At 40.3% G+C, this 27168-nt stretch overlaps 2 protein-coding genes across 9 annotated transcripts in view; one reads left to right on the plus strand and one right to left on the minus strand.

Moving 5' to 3' along the window:
* ZRANB3 (zinc finger RANBP2-type containing 3) overlaps nt 1-12356 on the minus strand; it is a 272667-nt gene extending 260311 nt beyond the window's left edge. Inside the window, exon 1 of the mRNA XM_036254751.1 lies at nt 12239-12356. The gene's annotated coding sequence lies outside the window, so the exon portion shown is untranslated. The remainder of the gene's footprint in view (nt 1-12238) is intronic.
* Nucleotides 12357-13195: 839 nt separating this feature from the next.
* Nucleotides 13196-27168, plus strand: part of R3HDM1 (R3H domain containing 1) — a 210546-nt gene continuing 196573 nt past the window's right edge. For 4 of the 8 annotated variants that reach the window (XM_036253689.1, XM_036253697.1, XM_036253694.1 and 1 more), the window contains exon 1: nt 14837-14924. The gene's annotated coding sequence lies outside the window, so the exon portion shown is untranslated. Of the gene's footprint in view, nt 13346-14835; nt 14925-27168 lie in introns of those variants that run through there. The other 4 variants (XM_036253698.1, XM_036253699.1, XM_036253690.1 and 1 more) reach the window with 3 other exon arrangements.

Here is a 27168-nt window from a genome sequence, read left to right on the forward strand (position 1 = left end):
ATCAGGAGGCTCCCGCGGCTGGGAAGGTCCTTCCTGAGGACTGAGGGGTCCCCGTCCCACACCAGGTGCTCCGCTCAGGGTTCCAGTGCCAGGAAGAGAAGTCCCCATAACTTCTGGCTGGAAAAACCAGCGGGAACTGAGGTTCAGGGAGGCTGAGGCGGCGGGAGCCCCAGGCAGCTCCTTAAAGGGCCCGCGCACGGACTTATCAGACTCTCTCCCTCTAAGCTTGGAGGGGAGGCAGCTCGAGGGGGCCAGAGCCATACAGGGAAGAACTGAGCTGTTTGTCACTGGAGCGAGGGCTGGAGAGGGGGCTTTCTTGGGGACAAACGTGCTGTCAGAGGCCTTTGTTCCTTTGGTGAGCCCTTCCCGGGGGCAGCAGACAGTCGCCATATCTGGGACTCCAGCAACCTGGCTCACACTGGTAGCCCCGCCCTGCTGACTCCCTGAGGCCCCGCCTCGCCCCACCCAACTTTCAAGCCCACCCAAGCTGTTGCCACTTGCTTAACCATAGGATTGGCCAGTCTTGGATCCTGCTTCAGGTTTTTCCTAAATTATTTCAAACAAGCAGCATCTGGTCTCACCGAGCCCCATACCTCTCATTATGTAATACAGTGAAACAAGCACAGGGAGGCAGCCAAAATGAGGAGACAAAGAAACAGGTCCCAAATGAAAGAACAGAACAAAACCCCAAGAAAAGAACTAAGCGAAATGGAGATCAGCAACCTAACAGATACTGAGTTCAAAATATTGCTTATAAGGATGCTCAATGAACTTAGTGAGAACCTCAGTGAACTTAGGGAGGGCCTCAAGAGCATAAAAAAGGACCAGTTAGAAATCATGGATACACAGTCAGAATTGAAGGAGGCATTAACTGAAATAAAGAATAATTTACACAGCTTCAATAATAGAGTATGTAAATCCAAGGAGCATAACTGAAATAAAGAATAATTTACACAGCTTCAATAATAGAGTATGTAAATCCAAGGAGCAAACCATCGATTTGGAATATAAGGAAGCTAAAAATGCCCAATCAGAACAGCAAAAAAAGAAAAAAGAATCCAAAAAAATGAGGATAGTGTAAGGAGCCTCTGGGACAACTTCAAGCGTGCCAACATTCGCATCTTGGGGGTGCTAGAAGGAGAAGAGAGAGAACAAGAAATCGAAAGCCTGTTTGAAACAATAATGGCAGAAAACTTTCCTAACTTGGTGAAGGAAACAGACATTCAAGTCCAGGAAGCACAGAGAGTCTCAAACAAGATGAACCCCAAGAGGCCCACACCAAGACACATCATCATCAAAATGCAAAAGGTTCAAGACAAAGAGAGAATCTTAAAAGCAGCAAGAGAAAGGCAGCTAGTTACCTACAAGGGAGTTCCCATTAGGCTGTCAGCTGATTTCTCAAAAGAAACTTTGCAGGCCAGAAGGGAGTGGCAAGAAATATTCAGAGTGATGAAAACCAAGAACCTACAACCAAAATTACTCTATCCTGCAAAGCTGTCATTTAGAATCGATGGCCATATAAAAACTTTCCCAGACAAGAAAAAGTTAAAGGAGTTCATCACTACCAAACCGTTATTATATGAAATGGTGAAGGGTCTTTTTGAAGAAAAAGATAAAATGTATGAACAAACAAAATGGCAATGAATACATATCTATCAACAATGGAATCTACAAACAAAATGAACAGGTAGAACAGAAACATTCTCATAGATACAGAGAACATTTTGTTGGTTGCCAGTTGGGAGGGGGGTTGGGGGAATGGGTGAAAAAGGTGAAGGGATTAAGAAGCACAAATTCATTGCTAGACTGACAAACCTCATAGGGAAAGGGGTTGGGGGGGTGGGAAGAAATAAACCAAAGAACTTATATGTATAACCAATGGACACAGACAATAGTGTGGGAAAAGGTGGGAGGGGGGCGGGTGTGGGGAGGAGGGGGTCAATGGTGGAAAAATGTGGAACATCTGTAATACATTTTATATCCAACAATAAAGATTTGAAAAAAAAAGAAAAACAACACAAGACAAAAATGAAAGAGAACAGAGTTCAGATAAAACCAAGTATATGTAAATTGTAAAATTAAATGTAAAAACCAATGAAAATTTATATATATATGTGTATCTCATTTCTAAGCATCACAAATAAACTAGAAATTACAAAGGAAAAGACAACTTTCAAGACTAAAATAATTAAAACTATGTCTTGGGAAAACAGCATCGAAAAGTAAAAAGACACTTTTCAAAATAGGAGTAAAAATTTGGAACATATGTGGTAAAGAGTTAAAAATACAAGAAGTAATTTATTTAAAAATATTAAGAGACTATGATAGATAGCAGGCTACCCAAAAGAGATTCAACAAAAATGGACAAATAGATATAAAAAACACTTAACATCAACAGAATGTAATTAATAAAAATTAAATTTATGAGGGATCACTTTTAACAACCTGATTGGGTAGAATAAAAGATGGAAATGGAAGATGGTGGTGGGCAGGACCGGAGCGAGGGTGCGTGTGTGAGAGTGTAAGCAAGTGTGAGAGTGTGAGCCGACATGAGTGTGAAGAAGCAACCTTGAACAGTGCAGAAACGCAGGGCAGAAGGTTCCTATGCTGTGGACAGAAAGCAGCTGGCTCAAAAGTGAACTTCCCCTTGCAAGGCTGAGAGGCCCTGCAGTTTGGGAAGATCCCTCGTCTTCTCTGGGAGAAGGCCAGCAAGCAGAGGCTAGGGCTGAGTGACCTGAGTCCTCCAGAGAACCTTTCACCATCGGACCAGGTGACCACACTGTGTCAACACAGACCAGCACGCAGTAGCAGAGCTATCGAGGTGCCTGCTCCAGTAGCCCCAACTGGCCAGGAGCCAAGCACCATCCCCCACAACAGCAGCCTGATTAGAGCCCAGCACTTTCCCCCACGGCAGCAGTGGGCAGGAGTGGAGCCACAACTCAAACAGCAGCTGAGGCTCAGGGGCCAAGAAACAACCCCAGCATCAGAGATTGCAGAGCAGACATCCATCCCCAGGCAGCAGCAGCACAGATCGCCAGCTCAGACCCATACCCATTGGCATCAGCAGAGGTCGATCAGGAGCAGTGCCCCAGCCCAAGAAGCAGCAAGACTCCGGCAGCTGAGACCTGCCCCTGACAACTGCATCAGCGGATTTGGAGTGGAGTCGCTCCCCTGTCAGCAGCAAAGTCCTGGGAGCAGAGCATCCTCAGCCCCAACAGTAACAGGGGGTTGGGAGCTGAAAGCACTCAATGGCAACAGCACCAGCAATAGCAGTGCAAACCAGGAGCTGACACTCACCCCCAGCAGTGATTGATCAGGAGCTAAGCCCCACCAGACAGCAGAGTACCTCAGGAGAACACCAGCAGAACCCATGCACCGCAGCAGTGCACCAGCTGAACCCACCCACCACAGCAGCATACTAGCTGGACCCATCTACCCCACCATGCACTAGCGGGACCCACGCACCCCAGAAGAACACCAGCTGAACACATGCACTCCAGGTAGCAGCAGCACAAATCAGCAGCTGAGACCCATTCACAGCAGCATCAGCAGAGGCTGATCAGGAGTGGCACCCCAGCCCAAACAGCAGCAACACTCGGGCAGCCAAGACCAGCACAACAGACCAATACCAGCTGCCACTTCTCAATCCTCCAGGACCCACAGCAGGCAAGAGGCGCCATACACCAAAACAGTCTGGGAGGCACAGCGACCTTATTTGATACACACTGACCTGCCTACACATGCCAACATCCCTCACCAGGCCTAGAACTACCAGATTGCTAAAATGGTGAGACAAAGAAACAACACCCAAATAAAAGAAAAGGAGGAATCACCAGAAAAGAAACTACAGGAAATGGAAGAAAGCAATTTGTCAGATAAAGAATTCAAAGCAATGATTTTAAGGGTGCTCAAACAATTTAGTGAGAACTACAAGCAACTTAATAAAAATTATGAAGAGCTCAGTGGAAACTACATCAGCTTTAAAAAAAAGAGATAGAAGCTATGAATAAAAGTCAATAGGAAATAAAGAATGACATAACTGTTATGAAAAATACCTTAGAAGGATTCAATAATAGATTAGAAGCTGAAGACAGAATCAGTGAGTTAGAAGACAAGGTAGGAAAAAACACCTAAATAAAGCAGCAAATGGGGAAAATAATTAAAAAGCAGGAGGAGAAATTAAGGGAGCTTTGGGACAATACAAAATGTAACAACATTCACATCATAGAGGTACCGGTAGGAGAAGAATCAGAGAAAGAAATAGAGAACTTGTTTGAAGAAATAATGTCAAAAAACTTCCCTAAATTGGTGAAAGAAAACTCACACAAGTCCAAGAAATACAGAGTCCCAAGCAAGATGACCCCAAAAGACCCACAGCTAGACACATTATAATTAAAGTGGCAAACATTAAAAACAAAGAAAGAATCTTAAAGGAAGCAACAGAGAGACAGAAAGTTACCTACAAGGGAGCTGCCATTAGACTGTCAGCTGATTTCTCAATAGAAATACTGCAGGCCAGAATGGAGTGGCAGGAAGTATACAAGGTAATGAAAGGCAAGGGTCTGAATCCAAGATTCCTCTATCCAGCAAGGCTATCATTTAAAATTGAAGGAGAAGTAAAAAGCTTCACAGACAAAAAAAAAAAAAGGCTAAAGGAATTTGCCACCACCAAACCAGCACTGCAACAAATGCTGAAGGGACTGCAATAAGAAGAAGAAACAGAGAAAGAAGAACACAGGCATAAAATAAAAATGGCAACTAATAACTATCTATCAATAACAACCTTAAATTTAAATGGTTAAATGCTCCAATCAAAAGACATAATGTGGTTGTGAGGGCAATCTGGCTGCAACATCTGTCACCCCAGTGATCGCCAGGGTTGATTGGGCTGATCTGGCTGGCTAGGCGAGTGTCCCCTCGTCCCTCACAGATCCATGTGCGATCCTCCTGAAGGTGCGTATTCAGTCGAAGAGGACAATCTTCCCCCAGGGGAGAGGACCAGTCTTCAGTCAAGGGTATATGAGTAGCTGTGCTACCCTGCTAGAACCTCCAAAACAAGCTCTCAAGGTCCATTTGTAGAAGAATGTAGGGTAGTCAAGCTTACAAAACTCCAGACACATGCAAATGAGGCACTGCATGTGGCAGTCTGCCTTTCAAAAAAAATACATAGTGTAGCTGATTGGATAAGAAAATACGACCCATATATATGCTGTCTACAAGAGACCCACCTCACAACAAAAGTCTCATACAAGATGAAACTGAAGGGATGGAAAAAAACTTTCAAAGCAAATGGAAATGAAAAAAGGCTGGGGTAGCAATACTCATATCTGATAAGACAAACTTTAAAATGAGGGTCATAATAAAAGACAAAGAAGGTCACTACATAATTTTAAAAGGATCAATCCAACAAGGGGATATAACCTTGGTAAACATATACGCACCAAATAAGGGAGCACCAAAATATATTTAAAAACTTCTGGAAGACTTCAAGGGAGAGATCAATATCAATACAATCATAGTGGGTGACTTTACCACCCCACTGACACCACTGAATAGATCTTCTAGACAAAAATTAACAACAGTCCTTAAATAACAAACTAGATCAACTGGACTTAGTTGATATTTATAGAACATTTCACCATAAAGCTGTAGAATATACATTCTTCTCCAGTGCACATGGGACATTCTCGAAGACAGACCACGTTAGAACACAAAGTCTGTATAAATTCAAGAAGACTGAAATCATATCAAGCATCTTCTCAGATCACAATGGCATGAAACTAGAAATCAATTACAGCAAAAACATTCAAACACATGGAGGCTAAGTAGTATGTTATTAAACAACAAATGGGTTACCAAGGAGATAAAGGAAGAAGTTAAAAACGTCCTGGAAACCAATGAAAATGAACACAAACCAATGCAAAATCAATGAAATGCAGCAAAAGCAGTCCTGAGAGGAAAATTCATAGTACTACATGCCTACCTTAAGAAACAAGAAAAATTCCTAACTGACTTTCTAACCCTGTAACTTAAAGAACTTGAGTGTAAACAAAAAGAAAAACCCAGAGCAAGTAGAAGTAAAAAAATAGTAAAGGTCAGAGCAGAAATAAATGACACAGAGACTAAAAAGACAATTCAAAAGATCAATGAAACAAAGAGCTAGTTCTTTGAAAAGATTAACAAGATCGATGGACCCTTAGCCAGACACACCAAGAAACAAAAAGAGAGGACCCAAATAAACAAAATCAGAACCCAAAGAGAAGTAACAACTGACACCACAGAAATACAAAGGATCATCAAAACATCCTATAAACAATTATACACCAACAAATTGGACAATCTAGGCAAAATGGACAAATTTCTAGAAACACAGAGGCTCCCAAAAACTAAACTGGGAAGAGATAGAAAACTTGAGCAGACCAATAACAACTAAAGAAATTGAAGATGTAATCAAGAAACTCCCAGCAAACAAAAACCCAGGCCTGAACAGCTTCACAGGGGACTTTTACTGAACATTCTAAGAAGATCTAACACCCACTTCTCCTCAAACTATTCCAAAAATTCCAAGAAGGCGGAAGACTTACAAACTTATTTTATGAGGCCAGTATAATCCTAATTCCAAAACCAGATAAAGACACTACAAAGAAAGAAAACTACAAGCCAATATCCATGATGAACACAGATGCCAAAATCCTTTACAAAATATTAGCAAATAGGATCCAGCGATACATCAAAAAAGTTATTCATCATGACTAAGTGGGATTCATCCCAGGCATGCAAGAATGGTACAATATTCACAAATCAACAAATGTAATTCATCACATAAACAAAATGAAAGGTACAAACCGTATGATCTTATTAATAGATGCTGAAAAAGAATTCGACAAAATCCAGCACCCATTTCTGATAAAAACGCTCAGCAATGTGGGAATAGAGGGATCATATCGTGACATAATAAAGGCCATATATGAAAGACCTACAGCCAACATCATACTCAATGGGCAAACACTACAAGCATTTCCCTTAAGAACACGAACAAGCCCGGGCCGGTTTGGCTCAGCAGTTAGAGCGTTGGCCTGCTGTCTGGAGGGACCTGGGTTTGGTTCCCGCTAAGGGCACGTGCCTTGGTTGCAGTTTGTCCCTGGTCCTGGTTGGGTCGTGTGGGTGGCGACCACTCGATGTGTCCCTTTCACATCGAAGTTTCTCTCTCTCCCTCCCACTCTATCTGAACAAAATATCGTAAAATGTCCTCAGGTGAGGATAACAAAAAAACAAAAAAAACAAAACACGAACAAGACAGTGAGGCCCACTCTCACCACTCTTATTTAACATAGTACTGGAAGTCTTAACCACAGCAATTAGATGTGAAGAAAAAATAAAAGAGATCCAAATTGGAAAGGAGGAAATGAAATTGTCATTATTTGCACATGACAAGATATTGTACATAGAAAACCCTAAAGACTCCATCAAAAATCTATTAGATTTAATAAATTATTTTGGCAAAGTAGTAGGATACAAAATTAATGTCAGGAAATCAATGACATTCTTATACACCAATGATGAACTCACAGAAAAAGAAACTAAAAAAAAAAAATCCCACTTACCACTGCAGCAAAAAAATTAAGATACCTAGGAATAAACTTAACTAAAGAAGTAAAGGACCTCTTCACAGAAAACTACAAGTCATTGAAAAAAGAAATAAAGGAAGATATAAAAAGTGGAAGCATGTACCGTGTTCATGGATTGGGAGAATTAACATCATTAAAATGTCCATACCACCCAAAGCAATCTATAGCTTCAATGCAATCCCCATCAAAATACCAATGACATATTTCACACAACTAAAACAAATACTCCAAAACTTTATATGGAACTTGAATAGCCACAGCAACCTTGAAAAAGAAGAATAAGCCCTGGCCGGTTTGGCTCAGCGGTTAGAGCGTCGGCCTGCGGTCCTGAGAGACCCGGGTTCGGTTCCCGCTAAGGGCGCGTACCTCGGTTGCAGTTTGTCCCCGGCCCTGGTCGGTCGTGTGGGTGGCAGCCACTCGATGTGTTCCTTTCACATCGATGTTTCTCTCTCTCTCTCTGTTCCTCTCTCTCCCTCCCACTCTATCTGAACAAAAAAATGGAAAAATGTCCTCGGGTGAGGATAAAAAAAAGATAAATAAATGAAAAAGAAGAATAAAATAGGAGGAATCACAGTATCAGATATCAGGTTATACTACAAAGCCACTGTAATCAAAACAGCCTGGTACTGGCACAAGAACAGGCATATAGATCAATAGAACAGAACCAAGAACCCAGAAATTGACCCAAGACAATGTGCTCAATTAATTTTTGACAAAGTGGCAAAGCATACATTGGAGTAAAGACAGCCTCTTCAGTAAATGGTGCTGGGATAACTGGACAACTACATGCAAAATAATGAAGCTAGACCACCAACTTATACCATACACAAGAATAAACTCCAAATGGAGTTAAATGTCACCCATGAATCCATAAAAATCCTAGAAGAAAATGTAGGCAACAAAATTTAAGGATAATCAGACAAGCACACAAGGGTGGAGCTCACAAAAGCACTGTTTTTAAAAGTTAATAGTAACTAATACAAAAATCCAACTTTTGTGTATATATCCAAAAGAATTAAAAATCTTGAAGAGATATCTGCACACCCATGATCACTGCAGCGTGTTCATAACAGGCAATCAGTAGAACCAATTTAAATGTCCATTGATAGATAAATGGATAAATAAAATACATACACACACACACACACACACACACACACTGGACTATTATTCAGCCTTAAAAAAAGGAAAACAATCCTGTTGTATGCTACAACATGGATGAACCTTGAGGACATGATGCTAAGTAAAATAAGCCAGACACAGAAGGACAAATACTGCAGGATTCCACTTATATGAGGAATCTAAAGTAGTCAAACTCGCCCAGCCAGTGTGGCTCAGTGAACTGAGTATAGTCACAGGGACTGAGAGGTCCCAGTTCCATTTCCCATCAGGGCAGATGCCCGGGTTTCCAGCTCAATCTCCAGTAGGGGGCGTGCAGAGGGCAGCTGATAGATGTTTCTATCTCTAACTTCCTCTCTCTCTCTAAAAAAAAAAAAAAAATCAATAAAGTAGTCAGACTCTTAGAAACTGAAAAAATAGTGGTTGCCAAGGAGTTATAGGAAGGTAAATGGGAAGTTGTTGTTCAATGAGTACAAAGTTTCAGTTTCTTAAGATGAAAAAGTTCCAAAATCTTTTACATGACAGGTGCATATACTTAACACAATTGTATTATATACACTGAGGGGAGGTGGGTGAGGGCTAGGTGGTGGGGGACAAAGAGGGAAATGGGGGACATCTGAAATAGTGTCAACAATAAAAAAATGGGTCATGGCAAATTTTATGTTTTTTACCACAATGATTAAAAAGTTCATCAAAAATAATGTAGATATCCATCACCTAAGAACTGATTACATTAGAGACAAAATGAAATACCAGATAGCCATCAAAAACGTTAATCTAGATATTTATTCAGTCATATCCACAGCCTAAGTTAAAAAAAAGTTTACAGGGGAGCATCTGAGATCTTGCTCCTCAGCATATGTTTTCAGTTTGGCTCAAATAAACTCTTATAGAGTTTTTTTTAAAAAGCCGGCCAGTGTGGCTCAGTGGAATGAGCAATGTCCCATGGACTGAGAGATCCCAGACTGAGATATCTGTAAGGATATTCACCAAAACATAATAGTGATATCTCTGGGTAACAAGATTACAGATTACCTTTATTTTCTTTTTTATATTTTCCTGTGTGTGTGTGTGTGTGTGTGTGTGTGTGTGTGTATGTGTGTGTGGGGTTTTTTTTAATCCTCACTGAAGGACATTTTTCCATTTTTTTTGTTCAGATAGAGTGGGAGGGAGAGAGAGAGAAACATCGATGTGAAAAGGACACATCAAGTGGTTGCACAACCAACCAGGGCCGGGGACAAACTGCAACTGAGGTATATGCCCTTAGCACAAACCGAACCTGGGTCTCTCTGGACCGCAGGCCAATGCTCTAACCGCTGAGCCAAACCGGCCAGGGCCTGTGTGGTTTTTATTAATCCTCACCCAAAGATATTTTCCTATTTATCTTCAGATGGAATGGAAGGGAGGGGGAGGGAATGGAGAGAGAAACATCAATGTGAGAGAGACAATAACGACTAGTTCCTCCCGCATGACCCCAACCAGGGCAGGGGACAAATAGCAACCGAGGTACCTGCTCTTGACCGGAATTGAACCCCAGACTCATTGAGCTGAGGGCCAACGCTCTAACCCAGTGGTTCTCAACCTTCCTAATGCTGCGACCCTTTAATACAGTTCCTCATGTTGTGGTGACCCCCAACCATAAAATTATTTTGTTTCTACTTCATAACTGTAATTTTGCTACTGTTAGGAATCACCATCGGAAATGTGTTTTCCAGTGGTCTTAGGCGACCTCTGTAAAAGGGTCGTTCAACCCCTAAAGGGGTCACGACCCACAGGTTGAGAACCGCTACTCTAACCAATGAGCCAAACCAGCCAGGGCTATTTTCCTGTGTTTTTAAATACAATGACTATGTAGTTTATGAGTGGCAAAGGATAGTTCAAAAAAGGAAGTGACTGCCACCATTGGTTCCAAAATTCTGAGGTGGAATGTTTCATTTCTTTCGTTTTGTGTCTGGCCCATTGGGAGATTAATAAATATATAATTATTTATTAAATGATGAACAGTGTGGTCAAGAGCTCATTGATGAGACAGACCTGGATTTGAATCTCAGCTCCAAAATTTACTGATCAAGGACTTAAATCTTACTGAACTTCATTGAGCCCCAATTTCTTCAATTATAAAACATCAAGTAACACTATTTGGAGAATTGCAGAGAAAATGTACTTTAAGCACTTTAACATCACTCCTGGCACAGAGGAAACACTCAATATAATTATGGCTGGCATTACTATTTATTAACTTGATTTACACTGGAAGAAATCACAAAACAGGAACTAAGCATCTATAGAAGTCTATACTGCTTAATTATACTGAAAATTTCAACTGCATTAAAAAATAAGAGACAAAGCTTTGTCTAGTGGAGCCAACAACACTGGCTGAAAGGTATGGTTCTGTCCCTGTATCTAGAAGCATTAACTATAAATGTTATCATCTAATTGGTGCATAAACACCACTTATGATTATTGGACAAAGGCTTATTAGTGCTTCAGTAAAAAAAAAAAAAAAAAAAAAAAATTTAAAAAAGAGAGAGAGAAAATGTGCTTACTTTAATCCACAGTAGAATGGAAAGAGGTGATGGTTTAAATCCACAAAACATGACTAGTGAAAACCTGACTTAATTTACAGAGATTAAAAATGAACAAGTAACGTTATCATTAATTTTCTTTGGCCTCTGTCTTCCTCACTACTTTTGGACAAAGAAGGAACCTGTCTTTCTGGCAGTGTTTTATCCCCAAAGTCTGGTATAGTAAATAATACAGTATGAGCGCTAAATAAATATATACAACATTATTTATAAAAGTTGTCTCAGTGAGACCAAGGGGAAAACAAGTTAGAATGTATCTGAGAAAGTCTTGAGGAATAAAGGCCTTTTCTGATAACTACTGCGTCTTCTTCCTTCAATGAATTTCTCAAGGTAACTCAAAGGGAACGTCAAACAGAAAAAAAAAAACCCACAATTTTGCATGGGCTGGGGCGTGGGGGGAGCATAAGCCAGAGCCTAATGGGCTAAACTTACGCTATGGGCTGCAAAGTATTTAAATGTCTTTATTCATTGGCCACTTGTTTGCTGTTTGCTTTACTCAACAACAACAAAAAGGTGAAGTCACCATTTTTGAGTATCAATCCTGAGCCCTTCTGAAGCTTTTTCCCTTTGAACCAGCCTTCAGAAGTCTGTAAAAGTGGGCGGAGGTGGCTCAGAATTTCAGAGCCGGTTCTTTTTAGTCCAACTGATGGCGTGAAGTCTAGACATCGTTTATAGGCATTAGAGGCACCCACAACAAATATATGGGTGCAACAGCAAGTCAAAAACCAAGAAAAATGGAACTCTGGGATTGAAGGCTGCGTGGAGAATGGCATTAAGGACTTGGGAACTATCCCTAACCCATTTCACCCACTCTTTCGTAAAGTGCAATTAAATTCCATTCAATTTCCTATCTCTAATGCAAGAAACTACCGATTTACCCGCCACCCGACTCCCAGACGGCCACACCTGGTGTATTTGCTGAAGAATCTCCAACTCCCGCCACAGGTTTGGCTTGTGTCCGCCCCAAAGCGGAAGTGACTTCAAAGGGACAAACTGAAAATAACAGAGTTCAAACACCTGGAATCTACATCACGAACGGTGTTCCGAGGAAACTGTGCTCTAACTACTTTGCTCTTCTATCCCTCATCTCTTCTGTTACGGCGGCAAAAAGGATTCACCACAGCTTGGAGACAACTTGCTCTCCTCCCCAAAGTCCAAATTATTCAAAAGTTTGTACCTTCTCATTGGACAATGAAGCGTCATGGGTTCCTCCCAAAAACTACAATTCCCGTCATGCCGAGGAAAGTAAATGCAGAAAAGGATGCAAGCGGGAGCAAAGCATGTTGGGAAATGTAGTCCACTCCAGACCGAAAAGAGCAATCACCCCCACCTTCTCAGTCTTGGCTTGAGAAACCAGGTGTTCGGTTTAGAACCCATTACCGCTAAGGGGAGGAGCCAATCCTTTAAGCAACATTCTTCTCTTCTCCCCATATAGAGGATGAAAATTTTTCTTTACTCCCATAAAGCATTATAAATAGTCTTTAAAAAATGGTTGTTTTCACAATATCTCCAGATCAGTGAAAACTCCCAGAACTCCCATACCTCAGGCTCCAACTCGTGGGAAAAGGCTCTTTTTCAAGTGGGCAAAATGGCTGTCCTCTTAGTTTTATCATTGGTTACCCTTTGCGTCCTTCAAGGGCGGTTACTAAGCACCGATTGGTTCTTTTTCCCTAGAGGGTGGAGGAAGATTTGGCACTGTTCTCCCGCGGCCCTGGAGGAGATAAAGGGGTGGAGAGCAGGCCGTTTGTCTAGGCGTGATTGGATGATCCTCACATCACTCCAAGGGTGTATACCTTATGATTTGTCGACTGCCCTTCAAAGCGAACGAATAGGCGGGGCTAGTGCGTGGTGGGAAGGGGCGGGATTCTGCCAGCCGCGGCTGCTGCTGGAGCCGGTGTCCGGGCTGGTGATGGGGTTAATTCCCTTTCGTAAGACTCTTACTTGCACCCACCCAGCCCCGCCGTCGCCCCGCCACGCCGCGCTCCAACCGCCTCCTCCTCCTCAGTAACGCGGGTAAGAGATGCCCTCCCCTCCCCCCTCCAGCTCCCCGGGAATAACGCGCCCCGCTCCCCTCCCCCGCCAGCCAACCGGTAGCGCTAACGGAGAAGGAGTCAGGCAGGGGAGAGATGTGGTGTGTGAGAAGGTGGCCTTCCCAGACGAGCCGTCGGCGCTCCAGCCAGGGCCCCGCCGAGGTGCTTGCTGCCAGCCCACCAGGAGGTCGGGTTCTGAGGGAGTCCGGCTCTCTTGGCCCGCTGCTGCGGGTGCAACTGCATCCACTACCTTGTGCCCACCGCCCCCACCCGGGGGCCATGCGAAAAGCAAACCCCTCGAGGCCTAGCGGAGGAGGCAGGGGAAAGGTTCCCTAGTCCCTGCCATGGCTGCTGCCGCTGCCCTTGCAGCCCCAGGGACTCGGGAACCAGCCACAGCAGGCCTGCCAGGAACGGGTGCCGCGCGTGGTTCTACTCTCCAGTGGCTGGCGCCGCTGCCCCCGGTTCCCTGGCCCCCGGCCTTGCACTGCGAGAATTTTTAGAAAGAAAATAAGGCATTTCGACTGGTTGGTGAAATGTAGGTACATCTTGCTTGTGGTACCAGAAAAAGCACAATGGGAAAGTTGAATGACTGTCAGTGCCACGGACTCCAGAGATCAGATTTACACACGTTATCTTTGAGCCTTAGGCTGCCCCCCAAATCCCGGTGTGTTTGAAGTTTTTTATCGCTCTCTTTTTTATGTTCCTGGATGCAGAGGAAAGTGCCTCTCTGTTCTTTGAGCTTGCTTTTTTATGTAGAAACTTAGATGGTTGAGGCTACCATGCCTCGTGTATACTTGTCCTGGGATAGCAAGTCAACTAAGCAAAAGGTGAAGAGGTGCTTTGTAAAATAGTAAGGCTTCGTAAAGAGCAGATGATTTTTTCTAATAAGATTGTCCAAGGAAAAATTGTGTGTGTGCGTGCGTGTGTATGGTTATTTTTTGTGCATATAGTAAATATATATGGTTATATTTGCCTCATTGTGATTCTGAAGAAACCTTTTGCTTTTAGCTTAAATGTTGTTGATTACAAGAACTTTTAAGTAATGGAGAAAGATGGTTAAAGTCAAACCGGAAGCCCACCAATGTATAATATTTGAAACAGCAAGATCTGTGTAATATTTAATATAGTAGGATACTGTCATGATTAGGGTAATTGGACACACCTCAGTTTAACAAAATTTGGCATATTTGGCCATATTTGAGACCAAATAGCTTCTTCCTCACATAATGAGTGCTCATTTTTTCATTCCTTGCTTTTTTGCCTAGGTAAATATGTCCTTAAATAATGGAGTCTACAATTTGTAGTAGACATGCCTGTAATTAGTGATAAAATTCTAGGCCCACTTCTGAGGCTTGTTACCAGAGTAAACTTGGGTTCTGAAGAAAATGCAAGTTTTGACTAAATGTTAGACAGTATCTTCAGGGTCTGAGCCGATTACACTGGCTTAATGATCTTCCATATTCCATAATTAATACACCTAGATACAGAATTGGCATAGATCCATAGATTCAGGACCCGGAAGAAATTTGGATGTGTTACAATGGAATGCATAACCCTGAATGGTAAGTCCTCTCAGTTCCCTAAAGTACCAGTAGTGTACATCGCTCAGCCTAGTATTTTCTAAAACTTGTTTGTTAATTGATAAATTATATAATTGTTGTTTTCAGATTTCATGTGCTTTATGTCTAGAAAGGGCTGATAAAAATACAGGAATCTTCTGTATTCTCTTACTAGTTGTGGGACCCTTCTATGAGCCTCATTTCAGTTTCCTCATCTAAAGTGGGGATGATTACACCCTGGCAGGTTTGGCTCAGCGGTTAGAGCATCGGCCTGCGGTCCAGAGAGACCCGGGTTTGGTTTCCGCTAAGGGCACGTACCTCGGTTGCAGTTTGTCCCCGGCCCTGGTCGGTCATGCGGGTGGCAGCCACTCAATGTGTTCCTTTCACATCGATGTTTCTCTCTCTCTCTCTCTCTCTCTCTCTCTCTCTCTCTGTTCCTCTCTCTCCCTCCCACTCTACCTACTACCTGAACAAAGAAAGGAAAAATGTCCTCGGGTGAGGATAAAAAAAATAAAACAAAACAATAAAGTGAGGATGATTAACTCACGGAGTTGTGAAGCTTAAGAGATGAAGTAGATTAAGTCCTAGCATTGTGCCTAACACATAGTATGTATGATTAAATATCAGCTGTTGCTATTTTCATGGATATTAAGAGAGTAAGTTTGTTCTTCACACTCATAGGTATTGCAGCCTCAGAATATGTTCTGTTAGTGAGGAGTACTATGAGGGTTTTCATTTATACAGTGACTTAAGTGAAGTGCAGTTTGTAGCTAGCCATTTGCAAAGCTAAAGGTATGTGGGAAATCGATGATCCCATACAGTGTCCTTAGAGTTTGTACAGTTAGACAAATTTAAGGTTAGCATGAAAACAATTGTATTCTGAAGTCTTCTGACAGTAATATCTGGCCAGGGTTCAGGGCAGCTGCACCTTATCTGAGGTACATAATGTTATGGCAGGCTTCCCAACTTATTGAACCCAGTACAATTGGATGCTTCTTCAAGAGCCTTACATGACAGCAGCAGTAGAAAATTTTATAAGATCAAAATAAGCTTTTTCAAATATTAGGCAGAAGATGCATTGTCATGGCTTGCCAAGTAATAAGAGAGATCTTCTTGTACTGGCCCTTTAGAATAGCTGATTATAGCCATTTGAGTTAATGTTAAGTTTAAATCCTCAAAATAAAGAAGCATTAAGAGCTGATAACAGTTGTATTTTTTCCATTCTTGAAAATGATACAATAATAAATATTGTTGCTATTTGAATTAGAAAATTTCCCTTAACACTTTCATGATCTGTTCTAAATATGTTGGGCAGTCTGAGTCAAAGAGGTGTGGTTGCAAATGGCAGTTAACTTTTCAAATAGGTCTCAGAGCCCCAAACCACAGAATCAGTACTCTGTCTTTATAGTGACACCTGTATACAGTGATGATAACTTATTATTTATAACTTGAGATAACTAAACTAAGATGGTTTTATCTTAAAGAGAAAGGAGTGTGTCCGTTTTTTCCCAACATAATATTAATCTTTTTTTTTTTAAGTAAAATATGGTTGGGCGTCATCCCATGCACCAAAAGGTTGCTGGTTCAATTTCCAGTCAGGGCACATGCCCAAGTTTCAGGCACAATCCCCAGTAGGAGGCGTGCAGGAGGCAGCTCAATTGATGTTGCACTTTCACATCAATGTTTCTCTTTCTCTCTCACCCTCTCTCTTCCTCTCTCTCTAAAAATCAATAAAAAATTTTCTTTAAGTAAAATAATCTTGCAATTTGTGAATTCTGATAATGTTTACTAATACTATAGATGTGTGCAAAAATAAAATCATATAATCAAATAAAATTTTAAGTTAACTTTCCTTCTTCCATAAGGATATGTTATATAATTAAACAAATTTGTTCATACCTGATAAGGTATGAGCATGTGTATCTTTTCCAGAATTTAATTCTTTAATCTGGGCTCAAAGCTAGTTCTCTACCTAATTTTCCAGCAGCTTGTTATTTTATTCCCAGATTTTTTTTTCTTTTAGCCTCACCCGAGGACATTTTGTCATTTTTTTGTTCAGATAGAGTGGGAGGGAGAGAGAGGAATGGGGGGAGAGAGAGGGAGAGGGAGAGGGAGAGGGAGAGGGAGAGAGGAAACATCGACATGAAAGGTACACATCGAGTGGTTGCCATCTGCACGACCCAACCAGGGCCGGGGACAAACTGCAACCAAGACATGCCTTAGTGGGAACTGAACTTGGGTCTCCCTGGACCGCAGGCTGACACTCTAACCACTGAGCCAAACCGGCCAGGGCTATTCCCAGATTTAAAAAAATTTTTTTTTTATCCTCACCCAAGGACATTTTTCCATTTTTGTTTAGATAGACTGGGAGGGGAAGAGAGAGAGAAAAACATTGACGTGAAAGGGACACATTGAGTGGCTGTCTCCCGCACAACCCCAACCAGGACCAGGGACAAACTGCAACCAAGGTCCATGCCCTGAGGAGGGACCAAACCTGGGTCTCTCTGGATGGCAGACTGATGCTCTAACCACTTAGCAAACCAACCAGGGCTTATCCCTAGATTTTATCCTTTTATATTTTGCCTTTTCTTACCTTCTTAGTCTCCACACATGCCTATTAACATTTTTTTTTTCCATTTGAAAGCCTGTGCTTTATGATTGGTGGAGGTGGTGTCTGTGCCTTCTAGAATGTAGATATTTAACTTTTCTTTTTCTTTTTCTTTTTATTTTTTTTGATACGTGCCCTAGCAGGAACCGAACCCAGGACTCTCTGGTCCGCAGGCTGATGCTTTAACCACTGAGCCAAACCAGCCAGGGCCGATATTTAACTTTTAAAAAATTTTCTACCTGTAAGCTCACTTCTAGGCAAGTTGTAAAATTTTGAGCCTTATTTCAGCTTAACACTAACCCACAACCTTTGGACCAAGTTGAACCTTATTTCAAAATACTAGACCATGTAGCATGTGTAAATGATTGCTTTTATAGCCTGTTTGACTGCTGCTTTCATCTACAACTCCCTGACACTACTTCCTCTCCAAAAGAAATTAAATTGGGGAAATAAACTACATTTGTTTTTATTCTTGACCTTTCTTCTTCTTTTTAATCCTCACCTGAGGACATTTTTGCATTTATCTTCAGATAGAGTGGGAGAGAAAGAAGGGGGGGAGAGAGAGAAACATCAATGTGAGAGAGACACATCCAGTGGTTGCCACCCACACAACCCCAACCAGGGCTGGGGACAAACTGCAACCGAGGAACATGCCCTTAGTGGGAACCAAACCCGGGTCTCTCTGGTCCGTGGGCCAACGCTCCAACCGCTGAGCCAAACCGGCCAGGGATTGACCTTTATTCTTAAAATACAGTACTTTGCTATTGTCTTGTCTACGGGTTTAAGGTACTATAATTTTATTTCTCCAACTTTAGTTTGATCAGTGATGGATATAAATTATTTTCATGGGTTAGTTGTACAATTAACTTTACAATGTTACTACCCTGTTTTCTACTTGAAAGAAGTCCCATAAAAGGTATAAAATATCATCTTACAGTATGAGATGGAAGTTTAACTGCAGATTTACCTTTCTGCAATGGCCCTCACTAGGGAGAGAAGCTGTGGGATTTAATTTTAATGTGGGAAGAAAAATATCTTTGTATATGTATGCCAAGCTATGGCATAAATTAACATAAGGCCCTCATTTGAAAATTCCTCTTGGGAAAGAAGGTTACTTATTACAGAATTGCTATATTTAAAATAAGTATCTTTTTATTAGAAACAAACCAAATGCCCTTCAGTGAGTGAATGGTTGAACTGCTATATTCATAACATGGAATACTATGCAGCAATAAAAAGGACAGACCATTGCCATGTGCAGCATCTTGGATGGACCTCTAATAACCATGTGGTTCCATTTATATAATGTTCTCAAAATGACAAAATTATAGAGATGGAGAATAGATGAATCGTTGCCAGGCATTAGGATATCATCGGGGGAGCAGGATGGTTGTGACGATAAAGCAATAGCATGAGGAATCTTTGTGATAATGGAACAGCTCTGTACCTTGATTGTAGTGGTAATTACCTAAATCTAAACATGTGGTAAAGTCGTATAGAGACACACAAATGAGTTCATTTAAAACTGGTAAAATCTACACTGAGCTGGTGTGGCTCAGTGATTAGAGCATCCTGCACACCAAGAGATGTTGGGTTTGATTCCCATCAAGGGCCCGTACCTGGGTTGCAGATTCAATTCCCGGCCCCGGTCCGGGCAGGTGTAGGAGGCACTGATCTGTTTCTCTCTCATATCAATGTTTCTCTCTCTCTCTCCCTCCAAAAATTAATGGAAAAAAAATATCCTGGGGTGAAGATTAACAAAACAAAACTGGTAAAATCTGGATAAGATTATGTGGATATCAGTGTCAATCCTGGTTTTGATATTGAACCATACTTACATAATGTTATTGAGGGGAACTGGATGAAGAGTACATAAGAGTTTGCTGTTCCGGTTTTTTGTGTGTTTTTTTTCCAACTTTCTGTAATATAATTATTTAAAAATTAGAACGTCAAGTACAAAAAATACCCATTACTTATATATATGTTCCTGTACAGTGTTGAAATAAAGTGTCTGTTTAAACATATTCTCTGCAAAATACAATTCATACATTTCAAGTTGTTCATTTGTGTTATTTTTACTAAGTCATATTGACATGTATCTGAGCACAGTGGAAATACCCCTACATCAAACATGTCCAAGATGCAGTTTCCATTTTCATTTTATGTCCTTGTTTGTCCTAAATGCCAATTCTTTTTTTTTTATCCTCACCCGAGGACATTTTTCGATATTTTGTTTAGATAGAGTGGGAGGGAGAGAGAGAGAGAAATATCGACGTGAAAGGGACACATCAAGTGGCTGCCACCCGCACAACCCAACCAGGGCCGGGGACAAACTGCAACCGAGGTACGTGCCCTTAGCGGGAACCGAACCCGGATCTCTCCAGACCACAGGCCAACGCTCTAACCGCTGAGCCAAACCGGCCAGGGCACCAATTCTTTTTTTCAGTCTTCTTTTATCAGGCCTTGTTGCTCTTTCACTTTCCAACCCCTTATCATATAAACTAAAAAGAATCTGGTATCGATCGTCTCTTCTGTTCAGTTTTCATTTGCTATGAAAGGCTTGTGATTTTTGAACAAGCTCTTGTTGGAAGAGATATCAGGCAGATAAAATTTAGCCTTTGCCTGAACTATTCTAGTGACAGAGGTGTCTCTATGTTATATTTCCTTGTTTCTGGGTCTTCATTTAACAGATACTCTCACACACACATATTTGATGGGGGTGGGCATAGAAAAGAGGTGGTTCATCTGGTCCCAGATACAATTAAAATATTATCATAAAGGTACATCAATATCAGTGTCACCTGTCTTGTCTCCTACCTTCATGCCCCCAGAGAGTAGAAACCAAAGTGTGGATAGGAATGGGAGACTCCTGCTCACCAAGACCCTCCTACCTGGCCCAGTTGTCCTAAAAGGCAGGAAAGGGTGGAAGGATAACCCTATCGATATCCTCAATAGGTACTTGTCTCCCCTTTATACTCCCTCTGGTTATTTATCACCCTCCGTAGGCTTGCCAAGTTGTATTCCATATTGTTGACTGGCTGAGAAACTAGATCTAGTCCTCAGAGCTCATCAGATCATGTCACAGAACCAGACAACTACAGTCGGCCCTCGTTTATCACGGTTAATCAGGTCCAGACTCTCCCGCCAAAAATGAATTCCTGTGAAGTAGGATTCTTTATATTCGTCCCTTGCCACTTCGTGGATTTTTATTGCGATAGAGAGAAGCCACGACTCGCGAAGCGTGAAGTGGCGAGGAACTACTGTAGACCATAATGATATCATTGTGATTTTAGGTTTTCTCTTACTTAGGGTGTTAGGACCCATAGGAAAGAAATGTTTTGAAGGACAGTTTTAAAACCTATTTTTAGATCATTGGAATAACAAGTTGATTTGAGAGAAATGATACTCAGACTTAAGTGATTTTACTATAGTAATTTTGCTAACGTTTGTGTCTTTTGAAGACATTGATGTTTACTGTTCAATATACTCGAGAGATTTTAAACTTTATTTTTTGACTGAGATAGAAAACTGAGTCAGTGTGGAACTTATTACATTTCTAAAATTAACTTTTTGGAGTCTGTATTTATGCAAAACTTTTTAAAAAAAAATCAGTGTATACACATAAAAGTCAGACAATATAGTGGATCTGTAATTGATTATCATTTCCTTATCTACTCTTTTATTACCAGGATTCGTGAGCTAGAATGTTCTTAGCACCAGAAATCAAATGGAGTCTTTTTTTTTAGCTTTCACCAGTTTATCAAACTCATGTGACATTGTTTTATTACACGTTACAGCATTGAAATCCTGTAATTTTTTTCACCTTTCCTGCAGATTTAAATTGTCTTTCTTTTTTTCTGAATGACAAACAATAATGTACCATCGACATATCCTCAGAGTTATTCAGTCTTTGTTTCATGGAGGCCTCTTTCCCTCAAAGATTTTCACTTGGATTCTTGTGTCCTGCTCTCATCCTGGGACTTCCTTTCACTGCCTTCCTAGGTTGACATCACCTGTTTGCTGAATACTGGGATCCTTCCTCCTTGGTAAAGAATAGCCTCAGGTATTTTCCCAAGAAAGGTTGCTTACTAAGTAAACCTTTTGAAACCTTATATGCCTGAAGTCTTTATTCTGCCATCATACCTGATAGTGTATAAGGCAGTGATTTTCAACGTTTTCATCTCCTGGCACACATAAACTAATTACTAAAATTTTGCAGCACGTCAAAAATTTTTTTACCTGTCTGACAAAAAAATAAGTGTAGTTTTGATTGACTTACAAAAAATTAATAATGGTAATTACTTACCCTTTTTGCTCCAGAATGACATTTTTAAAAATCAGGTAGCTATACTTATATATAAGGATATCTGGTACCAAGAATTAACCAAACAGACGCAACCTTACTATGCAACATGATCAATAAGGTGCAACTCTTTTTTTTTTTCTTTTTAAAGTTTTATTCATTTGGTGGTACTTGATGCTCACATGGCACCATACAACAAATTTGAAAAATACAATATAAAAAAAATTAAACAGCCAAAGAGATCAACTCCAATAGAGGGCCCACAGAAAAACCCTCCCACTAATAAGGTGCAACTCTTTTTTTTTTTGCATTTATCTTCAGATAGAGCGGGAGGGAGGGAGGGAGAGAAACATCTATGTGAGAAAGATAAATCAAGTGGCCGCCACCCACACTACCCCAACTGGGGTGGGGACAAACCGCAACCGAGGTGCATGCCCTTAGCGCGAACCGAACCCAGGACTCTCTTGTCTGTGGGCCAATGCTCCAAATGCTGAGCCAAACCGGCCAGGGCTAAGGTGCAACTCTTATATGACCTATATATTTACAGTTCAAGACAGGGCATTCACACCTGACAGCCATTTTTGTGTTGGCTGTTGTCTTTTTATTTGACAGCAAAAGAGGGAAAAGAGGTCAGTTCCCCTGACTAGATAGTCAGGTATTGGCATGTTTTAAAAATTCTGCACACTGGTTTAAAATCACTTGTATAGAATGCTAAGTTTAGAATCATTTTCCCCTTTACTTACACTTATCACTGGTGTCTTCTAGTGTCTGGGTTGCTTTTGTGACATCTGCTGCTGAAATTTTCCAAGCATACACAAAATTTGATCTAACTGAATTCTGTAATTATTAACATTTTGCACTGTTTGTTTTATCCTATATCTATCTGTCAATCTGTTTTGCTGCATTTCAAAATTTCAAGAATCATAATACTGCACTCTTGAACATTTTGGCATACGTATAATTGATTAGAGTTCAATATTTGATTATTTCTCTTTGTAGATAGATAGGCATACAGAAAATGCACAAATCACAAGTGTACCGTTCAGTGAGTTTTAACAAATTGTATACATCCCCAGAACCTATGAGTGTATTAAAATATAGAACATTACCATCACCCCAATGAACAGCAACCAAAAGTTCTGATTCTTTCCCACCATATGTTATATTTTCCTGTGCTAGGACCTATGTAAATAGAATTGTATAGTCAGGGTGGGGCAAAAGTAGGTTTACAGTTGTGGTATGTGAAACAGTTTATTCTTATTCTTATTTTCCGTACAAACAACTGTAACCCTACTTTTGCCCCACCTTATATGAGTGTTGTGTAAGGCTTCTTTCACTTGACATGTATTTTAGATTTATGTGTGTCATTGCATGTATCAATAGTTCATTTTAATTACAGAATAATATTTTGTGCAAATATACAATTCTTTTTTGTTCTGATGATGGCCACCTATGTGCTATTTTTGGTTTTTAGTTATTATAACTAAAGCTGTGTGACTCACAAGAGTATTTGAGAATATGCTTTAAATGCCTACCATGCGGTATGCTGCACAAAAATCCATTTGTTCATTTCTTTATCCATTCTTTTTCTTGTTCTTAAATTTTGATGAATACAAAATTAAGTCGTAACTTAGCTGAAAATACTGTCATGCTTTTTATGATTTCTTGCTATTCTCAGTAATGTGAAGAGCAAGTATGAAGATTATTTAAAATCATTCCCCCTTTTAAAAATTTTGAACATTTTTGTTGAAACATTAGAATTGACCTTTTTTTTCTAGTCTATTTAGGACTTTATAGGTAATTAGTTGTAATTAAGAGTGTGTCTTTCCTAGATGTTAGCATTTCAGCATATAAAGTCATTGGATTTTAAAAGTAGAAGTTTTCAAAGAATACATTAGTCTGACATTAACTTTATATATGAATCACCCTTGATCCAGAGAGGCATGACTTTTCCCATTATGAATGCATTTTGCTTGTTTTTTAAATAAAGGTTGTCATTTCTACTTGTTATAGTTTTATTTATTTATTTAAAAAATTTCTTTTTCTTTATTGATTTTAGAGAGAAGGAGAGAGATGGAAACATCAATGAAAGAGAACATCATTTGGCCTCCTCCTGCATGCCCCCCACTAGGGATTTGGCCCACAATCTGGGCATGTGCCCTGACCAGGAAACGAACTGGAGACTTCTTGGTGCATGGGTTAATGCTCAACCACTGAGCCACAAGAGCCGGATATAGTTTTATTTTTAATTTTTTTGTTAATCCTCACCGAAGGATTTTTTTTTTCTTTTTTATCCTTACCTGAGGACTTCTCTTTTTTTGCATTTATCTTCAGATAGAGTGGGAGGAAGAGAGGGAAGAAGAGAGTGAGAAACATCAATGTGAGTGAGACACATCAAGTGGTTGCCACCCACACGACCCCATCCGGGGCCAGGGACAAACTGCAACTGAGGTATGTGCTCTTAGCGGGAAATGAACCCGGGACTCTCTGGTCTGTGGGCCCATGCTCCAATCGCTGAGCCAGGGCCTGAGGATATTTTTAATTGATATTTTTAGATAGTGTACTAGGGAGGGAGAGAGAGAGAGAAAAAAAACATCGATGTGAGAGAGACAACATCGATTCGTTGCCTTCGTCATAACCCCGACGGAGAATCGAATCTGCGACCCTCCGGTCCTCAGGCTAACACACTCACCTCTAAGCCAGACCAGCCAGGGCTACTTGTTATAGTTTTAGAATGGCAGTTTAAAATATATTTGTGATCTGGAGAGTCTTTTCCAGCTATAAAATTTTGTTAAATCCATATGATAAATTAAGAATGAAATTTTCTGGTTCTCCTGTTAACATTATTTTATCCTGGTATAATGTCCAGTGTACACATTCCACAGCTTTTTGTGAATGTTGATTTTCTTTTTAATAAATGCTGATTTTAAAATTTAAAGCAGAAAAGGGGTAATGTTTTTTAGTCTAGTGTTCAAGCTGTATTTGTGGCATATGAAAATTACTTTATGGCTTTTCTGACAACTGCATACAGCTGCTACACAACTTTTCATTTGCATTTACCTTACTGTTTAAATAGAAAACCCATAAAATAGGTGACAGATTAAGAGGATTGACCTAAATGTTAAAGCAACTTCTATCTACCTGTACTTTATTAGCATCTAACACCTATTTTTTAATTTTAGGAAGGACTTAGTCATCTTTTCTTGTTTTTCTCAGTTTATGTGGGGTTTGTGAAAATGTTTACAAAAATGCTGTTACTAAGATAAGGTATAATTGATGTTCTTGTTTGTGAAAGATACACTAAGATCAGTAGAAATGGCTACTAATTACTTCTGTCCTTAAAAATATACATACCTCTGCCTTCATGACGCTCTTCATACCTGAGAACTAGAAGTAAGAATTAATGGGAAGAATGAGGTGGAAAAAATACTTGCAGATTCTGAGGCCATGTTAAAAGGAAAATGAAATGGTTTTTATTTGGGGGTCAGTAGGATTTGATATTTGCACAAATGCTCATTTGTAAGTCAGGTACTTGTTAGACACCTGTATTTTTATAGAGGTGTGAGAGATGCCCATTTGGGTTTTAAGATATAAATTTTGCTAACTGTTTAACTTTGTCTTTAATTTGAGAGTGAACACATCTGACTCAATAAAATAATATGCACTTATAATTTATGGAGGTTCTTGTACTGAACCATTCACACTTGCTCATTTGATTACCTTTTAGCACCAATGGCACATAGTTAAGAAATAACAAATGGCTGGAAAGGTTGCAACTTACCTGTATCCAGGAATAGCTGTTGGCCCATGGTGTCTCCATTAGTCAGAACCTAGAGACAGTTCTTCTATGGCTATAATACCAAGCAACATGTTTTAAATATAATTACTTGTACCATAATATTTCATTTGAAACTCTTGAAGTTTGAAGATTAATTGACATACAATAAACTGCATGTATTCAAATAATATATTTTGAAGAGATGCTGATTTTTTTCCAGACTGATACTATGGCAAGTCGTCATTATAATTTGTCTTCTAAGCATATGGGTGGAGAAATGAAATGGCCTATTAATTTAACTTGAGGAAACTGTCATGAATTATCCACAGAAAGGTGTTTTACATTGGATAATTATTAAGACTTGTCCAAATTTGTGGAATAGGTCCTTTCCTCTCCAAAATTCAAGGGCTAGTGACTTTTCATTTGTACATATTTAACTGAGAGAATGAGAGCAAATAATTACATGCCAAATGAAGGACTTGAAATAATAAATGCTTGAGAAGTTCAAAAGAATAATGAGTGGCTGGACTGGAGAGGTTAGGAAAAAAAATGTGAGAAAGAAAGTATATCATGATGTGAGTGAAGACAGAGAAGAAGGAATATAACTAATGAATGCACACTTGCTCTTTTCTCTGCCTGAGATGGTTTTTCTGCACTACCTTGAAGTCTAGGCCCAATATTTCCTCATCCAGAAAGGCTTCTCATGCAACTGTATAAAATAACACCATGCCATTTTTTGAAAACAATAATTGGTGAATATCTGCAACGTGCCTAGCCCTGGCTTGGGGAACACAGAAATAAATGATTTGGACTTTTGTCCTGTAGGAACTCAATCTAATAGGAGAGGCAAGCTAGTAAGTTACTATAAATCCGCTTGATAAGTTTGGTGTTTTTTGGTGTTTTGTTATTTTTGTTAATCCTCACCCGAGGACATTTTTTTGTTTTTTGTTCAGATAGAGTGGGAGGGAGAGAGAGGAAGAGAGAGAAACATCGACATGAAAGGGATACATCGAGTAGTTGCCACCCACACGACCCAACCAGGGCCGGGGACAAACTGCAACCGAGGTACATGCCCTTAGCGGAAACCGAACCTGGGTCTCTCTGGACCGCAGGCCAGCGCTCTAACTGCTGAGCCATACTGGCCAGGGCGATAAGTTTTTTTTTAAAAAGGTATGTTGAGATAAATACAGGGTGCAATGGGAGCAACATCCTGCCTTAATTCTTACCTTATCATTTCTTAACCCTTAGGGATAACTCTACCTAAAATCAAACAAGTGAGCATTCCCTAAAATCCTCATGAAGTTTCTCACTTCTGAGTCTTTGCTCATATTTATTCTAATTGGAATAACCATTTACCTCTCTCCCCATTATGTATGTCACATGTTTCCATAACCTGTTTTTAAATGCCATATATTTTCCTGTGGCACTGTATTTAATGTGTCATTTTCATAACTCCTATTATGCATAGTTCATCATGTGTACAGCCCTACCGCCACTAAAACCTGCCTTCCCCTATACTGCTCCATCTCAAACTTACCTGAGGTCAATGACTTGGTCA

Source organism: Molossus molossus, unplaced genomic scaffold, assembly GCF_014108415.1.
Source record: "Molossus molossus isolate mMolMol1 unplaced genomic scaffold, mMolMol1.p scaffold_m16_p_11, whole genome shotgun sequence".
Taxonomy (NCBI): domain Eukaryota; kingdom Metazoa; phylum Chordata; class Mammalia; order Chiroptera; family Molossidae; genus Molossus; species Molossus molossus.